We start from the raw sequence: 17839 nt of genomic DNA on the forward strand, positions 1-17839 counted from the left end.
GCCGCGCCAAAGGCAAGTTATCACCAATGCAGTGAAGGGAGATGCTCGTGGGCAGCTCACTGCTGTCCCGCAAAGGATGTGTTCACAGCCCTCTTGTGTATTCATTATCCGATATTAGTCTGTTAGGACAAAATACCACAGACGAAGGGCCTTATATGACAGAAATTTATTTTCCCATAGTTCTGGAGGCTCAAAGTTCAAGATCAACGTGTCCACAGAATTGGTTTCTCCTGAGGTCTCCCCTTGGCTTGCAGATGGCCACATTCTCCCTGTGTCCACGTGTGGTCTTCCCCCTGTGTGCACATGCTGCCGGTGCCTACCATCTTTTCACAGACCCCATCTCCAAAAGCAGTTACTTTCGGAAGTGCTATGTTGAAGGTTGCAACATAGGAGTTTTAGAGAGACACAATTTAACTCATAACCAATCCAATGGAGAAGCTTCCAGTCTCCAGGAAGAGACTGGAAAGCAAGGAGATTTTGGGGGTCCTACATCTGTGAGTTAGCACATGCCAGACTGTTTTGACCAAGTATTCCAGGATCAACATGCAACCCAGAAGGTGAAGAAGAATGAGTGAATACATAGATGAGAGGAGGCTGACATGGAGGAACCGATCAGCCGGACCCGTCCTCCAGCTCACTAGCCCTTTGCCACCAATGCGCACATCATGGTCCCAGTAGCAGAAAACGGATCCTGATTCCCCTGGCCCCACATGGAGGGGGCTGGTGGTTCTGACACTAGGGACTTCTATGGGATACTGTTTAGACCTTGAACCACACAAGTGACGAACACAATGAACTCAGCAGACAATTACTGTCCACATTGGACCATTCAGCTAACTTGTATCTCAGTGAGGTCATATAAATTTCTAGAGACCCAGAATTCAGTTTAGACCTGCTTGACTCCAAACCCATAGACGCTCCAGGGCATTCATAGAGGCAGTGCTTTCAATATTTCCTAAGATAATCTTAAATTCTGTGATGGTGAATTTTATATGTCAACTTGACGGGGCCATGGCTGCCCAGATATTTGGTTAAACGTTATTCCAGGTGTGTCTGGGAAGGGGTTTGTGGATGAGATTAACGTTTGAGTTGGTAGACTGAGTAAAGCAGATTGCTGTCCCTGATGTGGACGGGCCTCATCCAATCCACCGAAGGCCTGGACAGAACAAAAAGGTTGAGTAAGGGAAAATTCTCTCTCTGACTGACTATGAGCGGGGACATTAGTCTCCTGTTTTTGGACTCAGATGGACCGAAACTACGTCATTGGCCTTCCTCAACACTCAGCTTGCCAACTACAGACTGTGGGGCCCCTCAGTCTCCAGAAGAACATGAACTTGTAATAAATCATAAATATAAATATCTCCTGTTGGTCATGTCTCTATGGAAAACATAGATGAATACAGAATTCCAAACACCTTATAAAGGTTTTTCCACATTATCAATGGGTTGATAAGCTCTTTACAAATTATTCCTGTTAGCACAATGAAAAATAAGCAGAACGTAATTCGATGGACGATTTCTGACTACGATACCTAATTGAAAATAACATTGCCCTTACCAACTGTTCTTTCTTGCAGACTTTCATGGTTTAAGAGAGGCTTTTCCCTAAACAAGGGTGAGGGCAGGAGCTTTTTCCCTTTTCTTTGGATTCGTGATGTCAGATTTGTGCTGATCAGGTCAAAGAACGAGACATATGTTGGCTAAGCAGCTACTTGGTACCAGCAGTTGTAATGAAATCCTCACGCGTTGTTTGTCACGCACGATCCTCATAAGCGTCCCCTGATTTATGGCCTCTTGTGCCCACCCAAAGGGGGTGGATGGCATCCATGGAGCAGGGCAGTTACAGGGGAAAGCAGCTCTTTTGCCAGGAGGATTTTATAACTCCATAGAGTATCTTCAGCAGGCAGAGGGCTAGATTCCAAATAGGGCTGGATCCGGACGAACTTCTCGGGGTTTCAACCATCAGACACGTGGGAGACAGCAGCATACCCCGCGCAGAGAATCCCGGCAGAGCCATTTCTCCCAGATGCTCCCCCTTCCATCCTGCCACGTGATCGGGTTTGGGAAGCCACGCGTGCGTGAAGGACCCGCGACGTCGGACTGCATCCCAGTAACCGCCCGAGCCCTGTGGTTGTCGAGACCCAGAGGTGTGCGTGCCGCCTCGATCCCGGCCCTCCTCGGCGGCACTTACAAATGTAGTTGATGAATTTAACAAGAAACACATGTTTTCATTTAAATTACAATTAGCAATTAGAGAGTTAAGTGTGCCCTAGATAGAATATATAATCGTTGTCGAATTTGTGGTATAGCTACTTTACTGTTGCCATTCTCTTTTTATGCTTTGCTTTATGATTTTAGAGTAAATTTATGCAGACCCGAGAGCAGCCCAAGCTAAATAAAGCTGCTGGGTTGGAGTTCTTTGGGGTTTTTGTTTTTGTTTTTGTTTAAAAAAAAAAAAAAAAAGGTCACCAGGCTTGGCTCGCTGCAGAGTCGTTGCCTGGTGTGATGGTAATGGATTAGCTGTGTCTACCTACTGCTTGGGATGAGCTCCTGGAAATCCAGAAAGGGAGAAGCAAGTGCTGGGCTCCTTGTGGGCTTCAGGAATGTTTCACTGAGAAATTGATACTCACTTCTGCTTTTCAGTTGAGATTATTAAAAAACAACAACAACAACAAAAACGGGCAATGAAGAGATGCCAATGCATACAACTGGGGGGTGGGTGGTTGCACAGATCAGGTGTGTTCCAGGATGGTGGGTGACCTGGCTAATGGAATTGCCAAGGGGGAAGTCCACAGGGCTGTAGAGCCACGGCACAACCACTCCGGAATCACAAAGGGTTTCTCCAGCAGAGCAAGTTGGCGGTCCTAACACAGCCCCCTAATGAGAAAGTAATTCCTGGTGAGGAACCCCTCCCTCCAAATGAAATAAAATAGAAGGGGAGAGGCATGGTGTATGGTGAACTTACCACTGGGGCTGAGTCCAGTAGAGATCAGACCCAAGACACATAATTGTAGGTGGCCGGGAGACCTGACTATATAGCTCCTTGGCACCGTCTGCAGAACCGCAGTTCGGGAATGTTTGCGAACCAGACCCAGAGGTGAGGGGCGATTGCTGCTCAGGGATGCCGTCAGGAATCTGAGACTTTTGGCAGTGTTCACTGTAGCTGGCAACGAGCACATGGCCCCTGGTGGACACTGGAGAGAATCACTTCCGGATTTCTTCGAAGGGGGAGGCAAGATGGGCTGAGGGGATGGAAACGATCTCTGGTTTCTGCAAAGCAACTAGTATTTTATTTTTGCTTCTCTTGGAGCCACATAGACCCAGTCATTCACAAGGGCCCAAATGGAGAGTCTCCCCTTGTTTCCCAGGGTTCAATAAGTGCTTCCAGGTGGAAATACTAGGCTTAAAAAAAAAAAAAGTTTCCCTATCTGTAGATGAAGGGAAACAGTGGCTCGTGGGGCACAATTGTCACCCACGTGCATCACTGCACACCTAGAGTAACACTCGCTGGGGACCACGCAGAGCCGGGTTCTACCCTCTCCTTCCGCGTTGTTTTTCATCCCGTGGAATTGTTTGTCTCGAGCATCGGAGACAGGGAGTAAATTTTCCTTGACACACTGACAGCCCTCGTGGAACATCTGCATAACGATGGAATTTATTTTGTTCATTATGACTGCTGCAGAGCGCTGGGCTTTATTTCACTCCTACAGACTAGTTCTGCTCCCATAAATTATCCAGCCTGTTCTCTGTGTAAATGGCCGGCAGTCCCGGGAGAACTGGCAAGTCCGCCCCTAGTTGTCTCTGCTTCTTCATTTTGGTTATTTCTGTGTCATAAAAGTTATGACATTTCAGACAGAGGAAGGCTCAAGAAGGCCTCTAATAAATACTTTCCAACAAGCTCTAGACAAATCTAATAACAGAGCCACTGAGGCTTCAAAGAAAGCTCGGAATGCTTCCCCAGCCCTAACCGCTCAAAGGCCGAGGCGCCTTTCTGGGGAAATCGGCACCCATTTCTGCTCCAAGCACTTTGTTTTGTGTGTAGTGATGGAAACTTTATCTTGCTCCCTTGAAAAACTGTCCAGCTCTGTGGGAACCTTTGTGTTCCTGACAATGGATCTCCCCTTTGAGTTTTTGAAAACATAACAGCTATAAATAGAAGCCGTCCATAAGTACAGAAACAAACAAGGACCCCAAGTTTCTGGACAAAAGCGTGACCCATGCAGGAGCTCCTTCATCGATCAAGGCCTCACATGGCATTTTCTTCCCCCTCTTTCTCTCATTTACCTTTTTTTCTTAGGATTTGGCACTAAGCCTACAGGCCCCAGGGGAGAGGTGATGTGTTAGTCAAGGTTCTTCAGAGAAACAGAACCAGAGAGGAGACAGACTGGGGCGGGGGGGGGGATTTATTATAAGGAGATGGCTCATGAAGCTACAGAGGTGGCAAGCCCCAAGAGCTGCAGGGTGAGTTGGCACCCCAGGAGAGCTGATGATAGATAGAGTTCCAGTCCCAGGGGCCCAGGGAGAGACAATGTTTTAATTGGAGTCTAAAGGCAAAAAAGAGCTGATGTCCCAGTTCCAAGGCAGTCAGGCAAGAATTTTCTCTAACTCAGGCCAAGGTTCACCTTTTGTTCTATCCAGACCTTCCACTGATTGGACGAGGCCCACCCACATCCAGGAGAGCAATCTGCTTTACCCCAACTACCAATTCAAAATGTAATCTCAGCCCAAAACACTCTCCTAGAAACACCCAGAAAAATGTTTGACCAAATACCTGGGCACTCTGTGGCCCAGTCAACTGACAGATAAAATTGACCACCCAAGGGGGTGGGGGCGATGTGCAATTAGGCTCTAGGGAACATGCTCTGTGTCTTGTTTACCTGAGACCTCCTGGGAATAGAACCCATGGCAGGATAAACTGGGGAGACGGTTGTCTCTCTCAAGAGATATTAGTGAGTGAGAAATCACATTGCTCACCCCACACCTCCATGCGGCCGGAAATGGCAAAACTTTTCATTCATGAAAGACTCATTTTATTGTGGAAGTTTTCAGACTACTGGATTATTTGTTCTTATGGTCTCAGGACTCCAGGATGGAGTAGGGTTGGACTGAGAGGGAAGGCAGGGAACAAGGGGGCTTGCTTCTTGGTCTATGGAGATCAAGATCAACTGGTCTTGGGGGATCAAGACCAAGACCCACTCTCTTCATGGCTGTTCTACTGGGTGATGTTGTTGCTTCATATCCATTGGGCAATACCGTGATCCCGTAGAGACCTTCACTAAAGCATCCCAAAGCATGAAGCATAAAGGTGGGTTCTCCTGGGTAGCCACCCAACTGGAGCCATGGAAGGGCTTGCCGCCTCCCAGGGTAACCTTAGAGTCAAGCTGCAGTCTGCCATCAGTGACGTGACTTGTCTCCTCTGCTGCCCCTCCCCATTTTCGTCCTATCCCCTAGATATTCATCTTTACAGTCAGTCCTATCTGCTTATTCAATATGAAGACTCATTCCTCTAAGCTGAGCCTTGACTTGCAAAGGAAAGGTCTGGCTGTCAGTTATCTTTAAATGTAGCCCCTGAAACATGACAGTCTATTGACTCCCCTTAGGACAAGGATGTCCAGAACTCAAGATCTCAAAGACTCACAGAGATTCCTGAAGACGTGGAAGTAAGGGCGGGGGTGGAGGAGGGTGGAGGGCAGAAATCAGGGCAAAAATATATTTTATATTCCTTGCTTACATTACAGAGGTAGAGATCAACAACAATAATCATTATACAAATACTATGTTGTCAATATTACCATTTCTCAAGCTCATCCTGTTTAGCCTTCCATATATCAGATACGACACTTGATGCTTTTAGATGTTTTCAGTTGAATACTCATAACTTTACGAGGCAAATATTTCCCTCATGCAATAGATCAGGCTAGGGGGAGAAGTTATGTTTTTCCTTCTAGGCACTGTGCTAGGTACTTCAGACATCTTTTCATGAGTATTTATAGTCCTTTCACATATGTCAAATTATATCCTCTTTACAGATGAGAAAACTGAGGCAGTAGTCCTGTTCAGAAATAATGCAGAAAGGGGCGCCTGGGTAGCGCAGTCGTTAAGCGTCTGCCTTCGGCTCAGGGTGTGATCCCGGTGTTCCGGGATCGAGTCCCACATCAGGCTCCTCTTCTGGGAGCCTGCTTCTTCCTCTCGCACTCCCTTGCTGTGTTCCCTCTCTCACTGGCTGTCTCTCTGTCACATAAATAAATAAAATCTTAAAAAAAAAAAGAAAGAAATAATGCAGAAAGTTTACAGCCATCCGTTTGGTCAACACTAGTGGGAAGGGCTCCTAAATACTGGGACTCTGGGAAGTCAGCTTTAGGCTAAGATGCCCTGGATAGTCTAGCCTCCTCTTGGGGATTCTTCTGGAAGTTTCTCTGAACCAGTGTCCTTCGTATCTTCCAATGTGAGCCCTCAAACCTCTGGGGGCTGTTTGGAAGTCAGGAAGGAGAGCACGAAGGGAGGGAGAATTAGCTTCCCTGTAACTCACAGACCCCATGATATACGTTGAAGGCGAATGAATACTAAATAAGAAATTTTATTTTTCGTTCTCACTTCTGTCTGCTGGACTGCGTTACTCTCCCTACAGTGTAGCAATGATATTATATATAAAAAAGATTGCATAATTTTCTTTCATCATCACTGAATACTATTTATTGAGTATCTATGTGGATGGGCTAGTTGCCATAGAAAATCATATCTACTGATTGACACATTCATAATGTGTGCATGAGACTGGGGCCTCTGGGTGCCTGGATGCAAAACCACACGTTTTGAAATAATAGGTACTTAGGAATTCCCTTCCCAGTGCACCAAACCAAGTCATCTGTCCCTTGCCAACCCAAAAGGCAGAATAAACAGAGCATATTCCCCTCCCCTCCCCCACTTCAGGTCCAAGACTAAAACACTGGGCTATTTGTTTCCCCAAAACCACAGCGTGAACTTTTCCAGCAATGGCAGGAAAAGGTTTCCCGTTCCCGCCTCCTCTACCCCATCCCCTTCTCCAATTAATACCAAAGGTTTCAATTATACTGGAAACCTGAGCTCTGGTATGTTATTAGAATCCTGTTTCAGGAAAACACACCTCCCAAGCCCCCAGGACCTATGGAGAGTTTTCCATTCTCCAGAAGCCACTGGGGTAGGACTGTTATCTGAGATACTTCTCAGGAGGTGGTTTGTTTCTTCCCCTTTCCTAGGAAGGAGCAGGATCCTGATAGGACGGGGTCGGGGCTGCCTGGTGCTTAGGAACTTTGAGGAACTTGAGATGACCGTCTTGGTGCTTGAAGCCATGAACCTCAGCAGACCTGCTTCACCTGGGTGCACCTGACACTCGTCACCTCCAGCCAGTAAGTGCGCTGCCCTGGGGATGCATCTTTGCAAAATTAGATTTTTCTCTTTGATTTTGTTTTTTCTTTTCTTATCTATAATATACACTTCTTAAAGGAAAGATCTAATACTGGGGTGCCTGGGTGGCTCAGTTGGTTAAGTGTCTGTCTTCGGCTCAGGTCGTGATCCTGGGGTCCTGGGATCGAGCCCCACATTGGGCTCTCTGCTCGGCAGGGAGTCTGCTTCTCCCTCTCCCTCTGCTGCTGTCCCTGCTTGTGCTTGCTCTCTCTCTTTCTGTCAAATAAATAAATAAAATTTTAAAAAAGATCAAATACGCTATCCATTTTTAAAGAAGAGTAATCAGGAACTAAGCCCAAGAGATATGAAACAAAAGAAACCACAAACCCCAAACTAGAAAGAATTACACTCATTTGTGAAAAATATATATTTAACTTGAGTAAACACCTGCAACAGGTTCATTTAAATAATCAAAACTCAGCATTAGACAAACATAATTTCTTTTGTTTTTCAAATAATTGATATCAACTTTGCTTCTCAAGACCCACCATTACGGACAGACCAAGAAAAAAATGGAAAATTTCCTAGTTAAAAATACAGTAGTCTCTTCATATAGACTTCAGACCCCCTCCAGGAACTTTCCAGTCTCTTCTGGTTTAATCAACCACTTTCTTGGTGATAATTCAGTCAATTCAAAAATGAATTCGCCACTCAGCTTTCAAGATGGCCCCCAAGGGTCCTCAGCTCCTGGTATACACATTCTTATGTAATCCCCTCCCACCTCACATCAGGGTTGTTCTCGTGGCCAATAGAATATGGCAGAAGTCCTAGTGTGTGACTTCTGAGATTAAGCCACCTAAAACATTGGTGTTTCCTCCTTGGTGTTTGAGATCACTTTCTCTGGAGGAAGCCAGCTGCTGGGTCAGGAAGATACCTAAACAGTCCAATCAACTGTGACTTCCTCTCAACGACTAGCAGCCACATGCCAGACGAGTAGAGGGCCTATCTTCAAAGCAGATACTCCAACCCTGGTCAAGCTCCCAGGTGATTGTCACTCTGGCCAACATCTTGACTGTGGCCACCCCAGAGAACCCAAACGAGAACCATCAGCTAAGCCACTCTCGAATTCTTGACTCACAGCAACAATGTAAGTTAACAAAAATTAATAATTTTTAAGCCTCTCAAGTTTGGAGTAATTTGCTACACAGCAGTGGATGACTAACACGACCTCTGGGGCACTCCTACCTGTCCCCCTTGTCCGGCTGGAGACACATCCACTGAGTGAATGACAGCGTTGTCTGGTGGGGCGGGCCAGGAGTTGTATGACCACAGCGGTGAAGGAGAGGGCTCCTGGGTCTCTGTGGTGGTCTTAGGATCCTCCACATCGGTTAGACGATCCAGGCAGGATCTGGTTGGATCTGGTCTCTGCTGACGAAGACTCTGTAAGTGATTTCTGTGATCTGTTCTCCCAGCTCAGGCAGGGTTGGTGGTTCGCCACGACTGCTTCCGCCCACTTAGCCCCTGCCAGCCCTGTAGGCCCCTCCTTCGGATCTGGGTGTCATTGCTCGTCAATCCCTTGTCTAGAAGTTCTGCAGCATTTGAGGTTACTGGTCAGTTCTCTGTGGCAACAACAACCTTTCTGGCAGATGGTCGGTCAGCTCCTTTGACTACCATCCTTGTTTCACACAGGGAAAAGACACTTCTGGATCCTTCCATGACCCACGTGCGTTGAAGGAGGCTCAGGAGGGCTACCTCAGACTTTCACTCTGACAGCACCACACCATCTTTTTAGCTTTCGTTCAGCAGGCTCACGTTACCACAGGCTCATGCCATGGAACAGTCCCCCTGTGGAGTTCCAAAGAGGGAGCAGGGAGCTGGACCCTCCGCTTTGGGCCTTGCCATGGGCTCTGGAAGGTTAGAACACGTGTTCTTGATCATTTGTTTCAGTACCTCTTGCTACACTCCACAAGGTGATAAGACAGGGTTCTATCTGGAACTTCTTTTCTGCCACACCCACCTGCTTCCCTAGGGCAGCAAACCTCCCCGCCTGGCACTCAGAGGCAGGAGTACTTTCTCTACACCACAGAAGAGACCTGCATGAGCCTGCCAGGCTGCTCTCCGTTTGGGAGCCGCAGGGCGGCAAGGAACAAGGCTGCTGAAGATGAGAAAGGATGATTTAATATGCTCAAATTATTATCTGAGTTGTCCAGTCATTTTGATTGCATTAAAATAGAATCCATTTTCCCTCAATAAACCAACTCCATGCCCACACGCACAAACACAGGGAACCAGTTCAAAGTGGAACTACGGCAACACATTTCCTCTAACAAGTTCTCCCCAGATGACTCAATCTAGAGTATTAAAATCACCTCCAGACTGAATCTGAACTTTGTTGTAATGCATGCAGCTCCAGACCCTGCGTCCCAAGACAGACTGATGGGGGGACGAGTAGAGTCATGAGGCATGTGGGCCTTATGTCCTGGGTTGCCAGGAAAGTGAGTAAAAGCTATGAAGGGAACATTAGGGCCTCACCGAAAACCTTGTACAGTATATATTTGGAGGTCTGTATGTGGAATCCTGTGCACGGTCAGGTGCACCTAAATCAAATTTGTGGAATCTTCCTGAGATGGCTTTTTTTTCCCCCCACACGTATTAGGGTTCATTAGAATTGATTGGAACAGAACAGAAGAAACAACCCACTCCCCAAGGATAATGCAATTCTCTGCTTTTTCTCTGCCTCTTTGAGTAGTCAAAACATGGCATCCTTTACCCAAGTCATAAACAATTTTATATTTCTGTTATTCCAAGCCTTGGAAAGACGTCATCAGGAGAGTGACGTAGGGACATCCTAACTCATGAAAGTTAGCATTGACCTGGACGCTCAACATGAACCGAACTGAGGGCCCACTTTTCCTCAGGTTTCAGCAACACCCGTGTGTGGAGCAGAAGCTCCTGGAATACCAAAGGCACGTCACGACTGCTCCGATGATGTCTGTAAGACCTCCAGACGCCCCAGCTATACCTGCATGGCCTTAGATGCCTCATGTACAGACCTGTGAGCAGTCCTCCTAGATTCCTTATCCAGAGTAATATCTCCCTGCATCCTTTCAGCTGTAAACCTGTGTGCCGTGAATGTAATACAGTGTTCCTTTCAGTCCTGCTGCAGCAAAGATGGGCAGAAAGCCCCCTCCCTTGTTCTGTCCACCATTTTGTCATGGGGACTCTGAAGCAAAGTCCCTCAGAGAGACCTGCCCCTCCTCCAGTGTCTCTCTCTTCAAGGGCCCCGATGAGTCTGGTGTCAGACCCCATCTGCTCTTCCTGTGTTTTTCCTCTCTTCCCACAAGTACCCAGGCACACATTCTCCTCTGTATGGTAATCCTTTCCCTCAAGACAATCTAATATTTGAAAAGATTCTCACAGTGTAGTGGCCCACCAGGCCATCCCACATGATGATTTTGATCTCATTCCAAGCTCACCTGGAAACCCTTGCTAAATTTGGAGAGAATGTAGTTTAGATATGCTGATAAGGCCTTTTTAAGCTGGCCATCCTCTGCCCCAGCAGCAAATCCCCCTATGGAAAATTCTAGTAGGTTCTAGATTTTTTTTCTAGCATACTATTTTTGTGCCTGCAAATTTTAATTTGATTATTTGCAAACATCTGGTCGTATCTGATAAGCTCAATTAGAAGAAGGAGCTGGTGGTGGGGAAGGGTGAGGTGGGTACGTGAAGAGCAGTGGCTTTTGCCGTCTGGTTGTATTAGTCATCTGGGGCTGCCATAACAGATACCACAGCCTGAGGGCCTTAAACAACAGACACTTACTGCGCCACTCTTCTGGAGGCTGAAAGTCCAAGATCAAGGTGTCAGCAGGGTTGGTTTTTTCTGAGGCCTCTCTCCTTGGCTCACAGATGGCCATCTTCTCTCTGTGCCCTCAAGTGGTTTTCCCTCTGTGTGTGTCTGTGTCCTAATCTCCTTCTCTTATAAGGACACCAGTTACATTGGACTGGGGCAAACCCATTTGATCTCATTTTGACTTAATTACTTCCTTAAAGGTCCTATTTTCAAATACTATCACATTCTGGGGAACTGGGGGTTAGAACTTGAACATATGAATTTAGGAGAACACAATTCAGCCCATAACACTGGCCTTGGGGGAGTCAAAGGAAGGCGAGCACAGTACAGCAAGGCCTTTATGTCGGACCCCAAGGTCTACTGGGCTGAAGGAATCTCGGTAGATCAAGAGGCTGCCAGAGCTTGGTAGAGTGTCTGGCATCCTCCCCTATGACCAACTTCCAGGTTATTATGGGCAGAACTAAAGGTGTATAACTCTATGTTCCAAGGGAGCATTTCGAAAATCCCCTGTGGAATCTTGAAATTTTATTAATTAAAGGCTTCCCAAAGATTTATGTTTCTTTATCAAACAGATGAATCCCTTTGTGACCACAGTGAACCTTGAGGGATGGGAACTGACTGGCGGGCATCCATAGACTCAAGATCAGAGACACAGTTTTTGGAAAGATACGGAACATGCGAAGCTCTTCGTGGTGACAGTATCATTAACACCATGGGACACTAAACTTCCACAAGGTTTGGAGTAAATGAGAAACAGCAGATGGAAATTGTGCCTGGACCATATTCTCAGTTAAGGACTGATAAACGTCAACCACAACCTAATGATTTATCATTCCATCTTTATTGTTTTATGTTACTAAAAGAACTGTATAAAATTTAATAGGTTCACTGGAGCCATTTGTGCCCAAACTCTAAACTCTGTTTTCTCTATTCTTAGAGACTTCAAAATGGCTTCTGTGTAGCTGTGGCTGGGAGAGGCCTGTATGGTAAATTTTGAGACCCAAACCCAAGATAGTTTTGGAAGAGAGGAAGTCCCAGGCTTAAGACATACGGTCTTGTTCCCAGTTTATGGCTCAGCCTTTAAGATACACATACTTCATTTTCATTTCAGGATCAATGTAAAAATGTCTTGCAAGCCCACTGAGTACTTGGGGTAGACTGCAGCGTGACTATTAGTAGCAGTGAAATATTCATAATGGTGTGCACCTGTCATGGCCCCAGTGCATGCTGATCCAGTATTCACTCATTCATTCAATAAATTTTTATTAAGTACCTTCTATATACCGGGCACTGTGTCCCCAGCCATGAGCACACCAGACAGGCTCCTGCGCCCAGGGATTTGTAGAGCGTTAAGTGTCCAGGGTGACATCACAGGGAGCAGCGGAGGGCAGGCAGCAGGGAGAACAGCATGAAGTGGAACGGGCAGGTGAGCAGGAGCCGAATCACGCTATGTAAAGCCCCAGAATGATTTGACACATGGGAGTGAGAGGCTCCAATTCATATTTCTAAAAGATCATTTGGACTGCTGTGTGGACAAATGGTTGTGTGAGGTCAACGTTGAGCAGAGGAATGAGCTGGGAGGCTGCAGTGGTCTAGGTGAGAGATGACAAAGTCTGCGAATAGGGTGGTGGAGGTAGTGGGTTCGAGCAGGGGAGGGGGGTGCTGACAGAGGAGAACGGGTGTGGTGCCAAAAAGAGAATGTTGCCCACAGGTGGGAAGGACTGCTCGGAAAAGAGAAAACTGCAATTCACAGAAACGGGCTTACCCTTAATGGGTAAAATGTAATTTAGGCTATGAAGGATCTCCTCATAGCAAGGACTACTTTGTGCTGAAAAGAGCTGCGGTGGAAAAATGGGTGTATCCTTCATGAGGGCTCCTGGAAAGGGGCTAAAAAACAACCATGATGGAGGGTGGCCCTGTGCAAGACAGGGAGCTGGACCGGGAAACCAGAAGTTGCTCCAGGCATGGATTCCGATCTGCCATATTTCATGTGTGCACTGATTCAGTTCCTTCCTCTTCCCATCATGTTGCCTGGATGGTAGCCACTGGCTATATGCCGCCATTTTAATTTAAATTACAAATTATTAAATTAAATTTAAAGTTCGGTTCTTCAGACACACTACGCACATTTCAAGCCCTCAATACCACTTGTGGCTACTGGCTACCTCATTGGTTGATGTAGCTATAGAACGTTCTGTCATGGGACCTTCTATTGAACAGCGCTGCTATAGAAAGTTCTCACTCCCCTGGGTTAAATACCTCTGGGAATCTTTCTAGGTCAGACTGGCTGATCTCAGTTCCATCTTGCCAGTTCTCTGTTGTTGACCCTTTTGTTCTAGGTATTAGTAGGACCTAAATGTTTATGTCCAGTCCTCACCTCCCCTGATTCACATGTTGAAATCCTAATCCCTATGATGATGGTATGAAAAGGTGGGGCATTTGGGGGTAATTAGGTCAAGAGGATGGAGCCCTCATGAATGAGATTTGTGTCCTGATTGAAGAGACCTCAGAGAACTCCCTTGCACCTTCTCCCATATGAGGATACAGCGAGAAGACAGCCATCTATGAACCAGGAAGTGGGATCTCAACAGATACCAAATTTTCTGGAGTCTTGATCTTGGACTTCTAGCCTCCAGAACTGTGAGAAATAAAATTCTTGTGTTTATAAGTCACTCGTTCCTTGGTATTTTTGTTACAGCAGTGTGAACAGACTCAGGGAGGTGCCCTGCTTGATCTTAGACTGCCTGCTCCAGACTGTCCTTAGCGCCTGGCTTGCCCTCCTCTGGGATGTGGACCCCACATCCTCTCTACTCCATGTCCCATAGCCACTCACCAGAGCCCTATCCACTCCCAGATTAAGAACCAGCTCTTGGACCACCTTGGGCTGGGCCTTGGGCCCCATTTGCTAGGTGAAGTAGGTTGCATCTTCCAGGAGAGGCTGTGACCCAGGGCTGTGAACCAGAGCACCTGGGGTGAGGGTGGGAGTCACATACTCAGGCTCGGTCTCCAAGGACTGATTGGGTGTCTTAAAAGTGAGTGTCCACGTGTCCTTCAGAGGCAGCATCCCAGAGGGGCAAATGGATGGGGAGGAAATGTCGTTCCCTGTACAGCAAAGAAGTTAGGGCCTCAGAAGAGTAACAATAAATAGAAGAATAGGTGCAAGAATTTTGTGCTTTCCCTGTACTTCAGAAAGCAGGTTTCATATATATTCCAACACCCGGCATGCTCAAGAATGGAGCAGACATTCACGTGCCTGAGAACCAAAACACAGCTGGTAGGTCTAATTTTAGGTCCCTAAGCATTGACAGTGTAGCTAGACTCAGCTGAACTCACTGGCAGTCCTGTGTAAGCCGTGGGGCAGCACCTTTCTGAGCCTTGGTTCCCCAGGAGGGGACAATAGTCTGGGCCTGCTCAGGGGTGACCTCTTTGGACCATGGGATTGGGCAGCCCTTCTCATTGGCCTGCTTCTGGGCCTCAAATTCTTTTGGGTACCTCTGAAAAAGAGTCTCGGAAAGAAAAACATCCTAATACCAGGATTGTCTGGTGGGCCACATGGGAACATTCGGGAAGATAATGGTTGCCTGAAATAATGGTTCCATGGAATATGATTCTCCATTTTGCCCAGGCTGCTCAGAAAAGTAGAGGAGTCCTGGCTGACAGAAGCTTCTAGAACCCTGTGGCTTAGGTTTGAATCTGTCGTGCCATCGATTAGTTATATGACTTTGGGTGAGTCATGGAACCTGTGCCTCGGTTTCCTCGTTTGTAAGATGCGTTCTCGTAGTGTCTGCCTCATTGCGCAAGCCTGAAGTGTCGTTGGAAAGGTAGCTGAGGTGACGTATACAAAGTTAGAATGGCACCCGGCACACAGCTGTGACTGTTAGCTATTTTAATTAACTCACTGTTCTGATTTGAGGCACTTAGCATTGAGAATATAACAAAACAGCAAAGGGTAGTGGTGAAATGTATTTTCTGGAATCGAAGCCTCATCCTACCACTAACCAGCTCTGAGAGTTTGAGCAAGTCAGTTAAGCTCTCCGTGTCTCAGTATTTTCATTGATAAAATGAAATTAATAATCTGGGCATATTAATAGTATCTTTTCCAGATGATAGTTACGAGGGTTAAAAGAGCTAATATACGTGAAACACTCAGAAGAATGTCCGGTATTACAGAGTAAGAACTTGGTAAGAGCTAACTGCTATTACTATTATTATTATTATTATTACTACTATTATTGTATGATTATGATTGTATAAAGGCAAAGAGTACAGTAAAGTTCACTGAAGGTTGAAATGAGACTAAGCCTCATTTACTCTTGCTCCGCAGAATCAGAGGGAACTGTGAGATCTCACAGGCACTAATTCAGTTAATCTGCAAATATTTGTAGAACACATAAATGTGTCCAGAACTGGTCATTGTTGTCGCCATCCAGTTGTGCTGGTGAGCTCTTGGGTAATGAGAGTTTGGGCGTTGCTGCCAAACACAGGGGTCAGTAGAGTCCTGTCTGATTTGTCAAGGCAAAGCACGCCCAACGCTACAAGTATCATGGCACCTCTAACACATCGCCGGTCTCCAACCCAAGAACAAAGAAGGAATACCTGGTCTTAGACCTTTAAACATCCCTAGTGTGATTCCAAGTGAGGTCAAGGCTCAGACCAAGGAGGCACAAGCAAGTTTCTCAGGCCTCCCTCTCCCACACTTGTGCCTTTCCCTGTCACCCACCTCACCTTTACTGGCCTGCGGTATGGCAGGGGTGACAAAAGAAAGACAGGAGACAGATAATGGTTACACTTACCCTCCTGTGTCACCTCTAAGGGTCGTTGGACACCCTTGTCTCTGTGAACCCTCAGGAAGCCTCCTTGGTGGCAGGGAACGCAGCGCTCAGACAGAGGAGGCCATGACGGGCCCCTTTTCCCTCAGGATGCTTAGCTCTCCCCCTTGGCCTGCGTCACTTCGAGCCTGGCTAAGGTTGAGGAATAGTTCGGAGGTCATGATTTGGCTTCCAGGTAGGCCTAAACACCCACTCTGCGAACGTGTGTGTATTCTCTGCTGGGTCCTTGTCTGCTTCTCTGGAGACAGGACCCTGGAAAACCCTCTCCTCTCCCTGCCTTTTTGTCACCCTTGTGAGGGAAGTCGGCCTCTCTCTCCAGCGAGGCCAGCCTCACCTTCCTGGGCCAGACATGTCTCCACATTTCCCAGGGCTAAGAGCCTTGGTTCCAAAGAACCAGGCTGAACAGCCAAAAAGCACTTGCCAGGCTTAGAGACCTGTGAGCTGTCTAGGCCCATCCTTTGCAGGAGTTAGGGAAAACAAGGGAATGGATTTAGGATTTCTCCTTCCGACTCAGAGTGGAAAAGAGAGGCCACTTCTCAGGCTCTGGAATGGCCCAGAAATAGCCTCCCTCTCACTCTTTTTCTCCTTTGGTTGCTCTCGGTTTAAGTCAATTAGACAGAAACTGAGATCCCAAAACCTACAGCCAAACATGCCTAGGGTTCTTATTTATCTATTTATTTATTTATTTGCCTTTTTTTTTTCCCCCTTTCTCCCTCCAGCACCTTGTTCTTGAAACTTGTCTGGTTCAACATTTCACCGGCTTGGTTAAGTATCTTGTAAGGAAATCATTTATAATAAAGCTGGTATGCTTGGGTTTATCATTTCTAAGTGTGGGTCAGGGTTTGGTTCGCTATGTTAAACTCTCCATGCTGCATGTGATTTGTCAAGCTTTGTCAGGAACAAAAAGTTCTGGGATGTGCAAAGCAGGACTGCTTGGTTTCCATGGAGATGCTGCTAGTTAGGCTATGGAAATCCTGAAAAGGCCAGAGGATGAGTGACAATACAAGGATTTAGCGGCTGATCTGAAGAGCCAGACTGAATTAATGAGATTTTTCACAGAGCGTTATTAGCCAGGCTAGCACCGTATGGCTCTTAGGCCCTCGATTTCTCAGCTGCAGTCTTGGAAAATAGAAATGGAAAGATTTAATTGCTGTTTTTTAAACCCTTTAAGATGATTTTAACCTATAAATTTTAAGGTTGTAATAAAAAAAACGGGGTTCTTTTTTTTCCCCCCTATCACTCTGTTACTGTTATTACTGTGTTTTTCGTGGCAGTTGCCCTTTATCTGTGTGGAGATGGGAAATTCAATAGTACTTATTATATTGAGCAGTTAATTCCCACATACTGTGAACACATTACTGTTCAAAGTAGGTTATCTCGAGTTCCATTTAGAGCCAAGGGAGAGATACCATGTCACTGGCTTTATATCTCCTAGGGCTATATTAATTATTTATTATAGACTGCTGATGTAAACTGTTAACTCTGGACGGTCATTGTTGGTACACGTATCTAGCCAGTGCTCTAGCTTTTTGGAGTTCGGGGGCTGATCCCTGAAAACTAGCGATCTGCGCGGTGTGTTTGTGTCTTTAATTCCACTGTGGCTGCTGGTACCGTTAACAGAAGGAAAAGAAGTTTAGAAAGGACTTTTCTCCATCATCTTCAGGTAGCCATTTCCCCCCAAAGTTTGGGAAGCATGCTGTCAAGGGCCTTCTTTCCCCTCTTTCTTTAGAAGGACTGATGCCAAAAATCCTAATTCCAGCTCCTTGTCCCCCACCCC

Source organism: Ailuropoda melanoleuca, chromosome 5 (genome assembly GCF_002007445.2).
Source record: "Ailuropoda melanoleuca isolate Jingjing chromosome 5, ASM200744v2, whole genome shotgun sequence".
Lineage (NCBI taxonomy): Eukaryota > Metazoa > Chordata > Mammalia > Carnivora > Ursidae > Ailuropoda > Ailuropoda melanoleuca.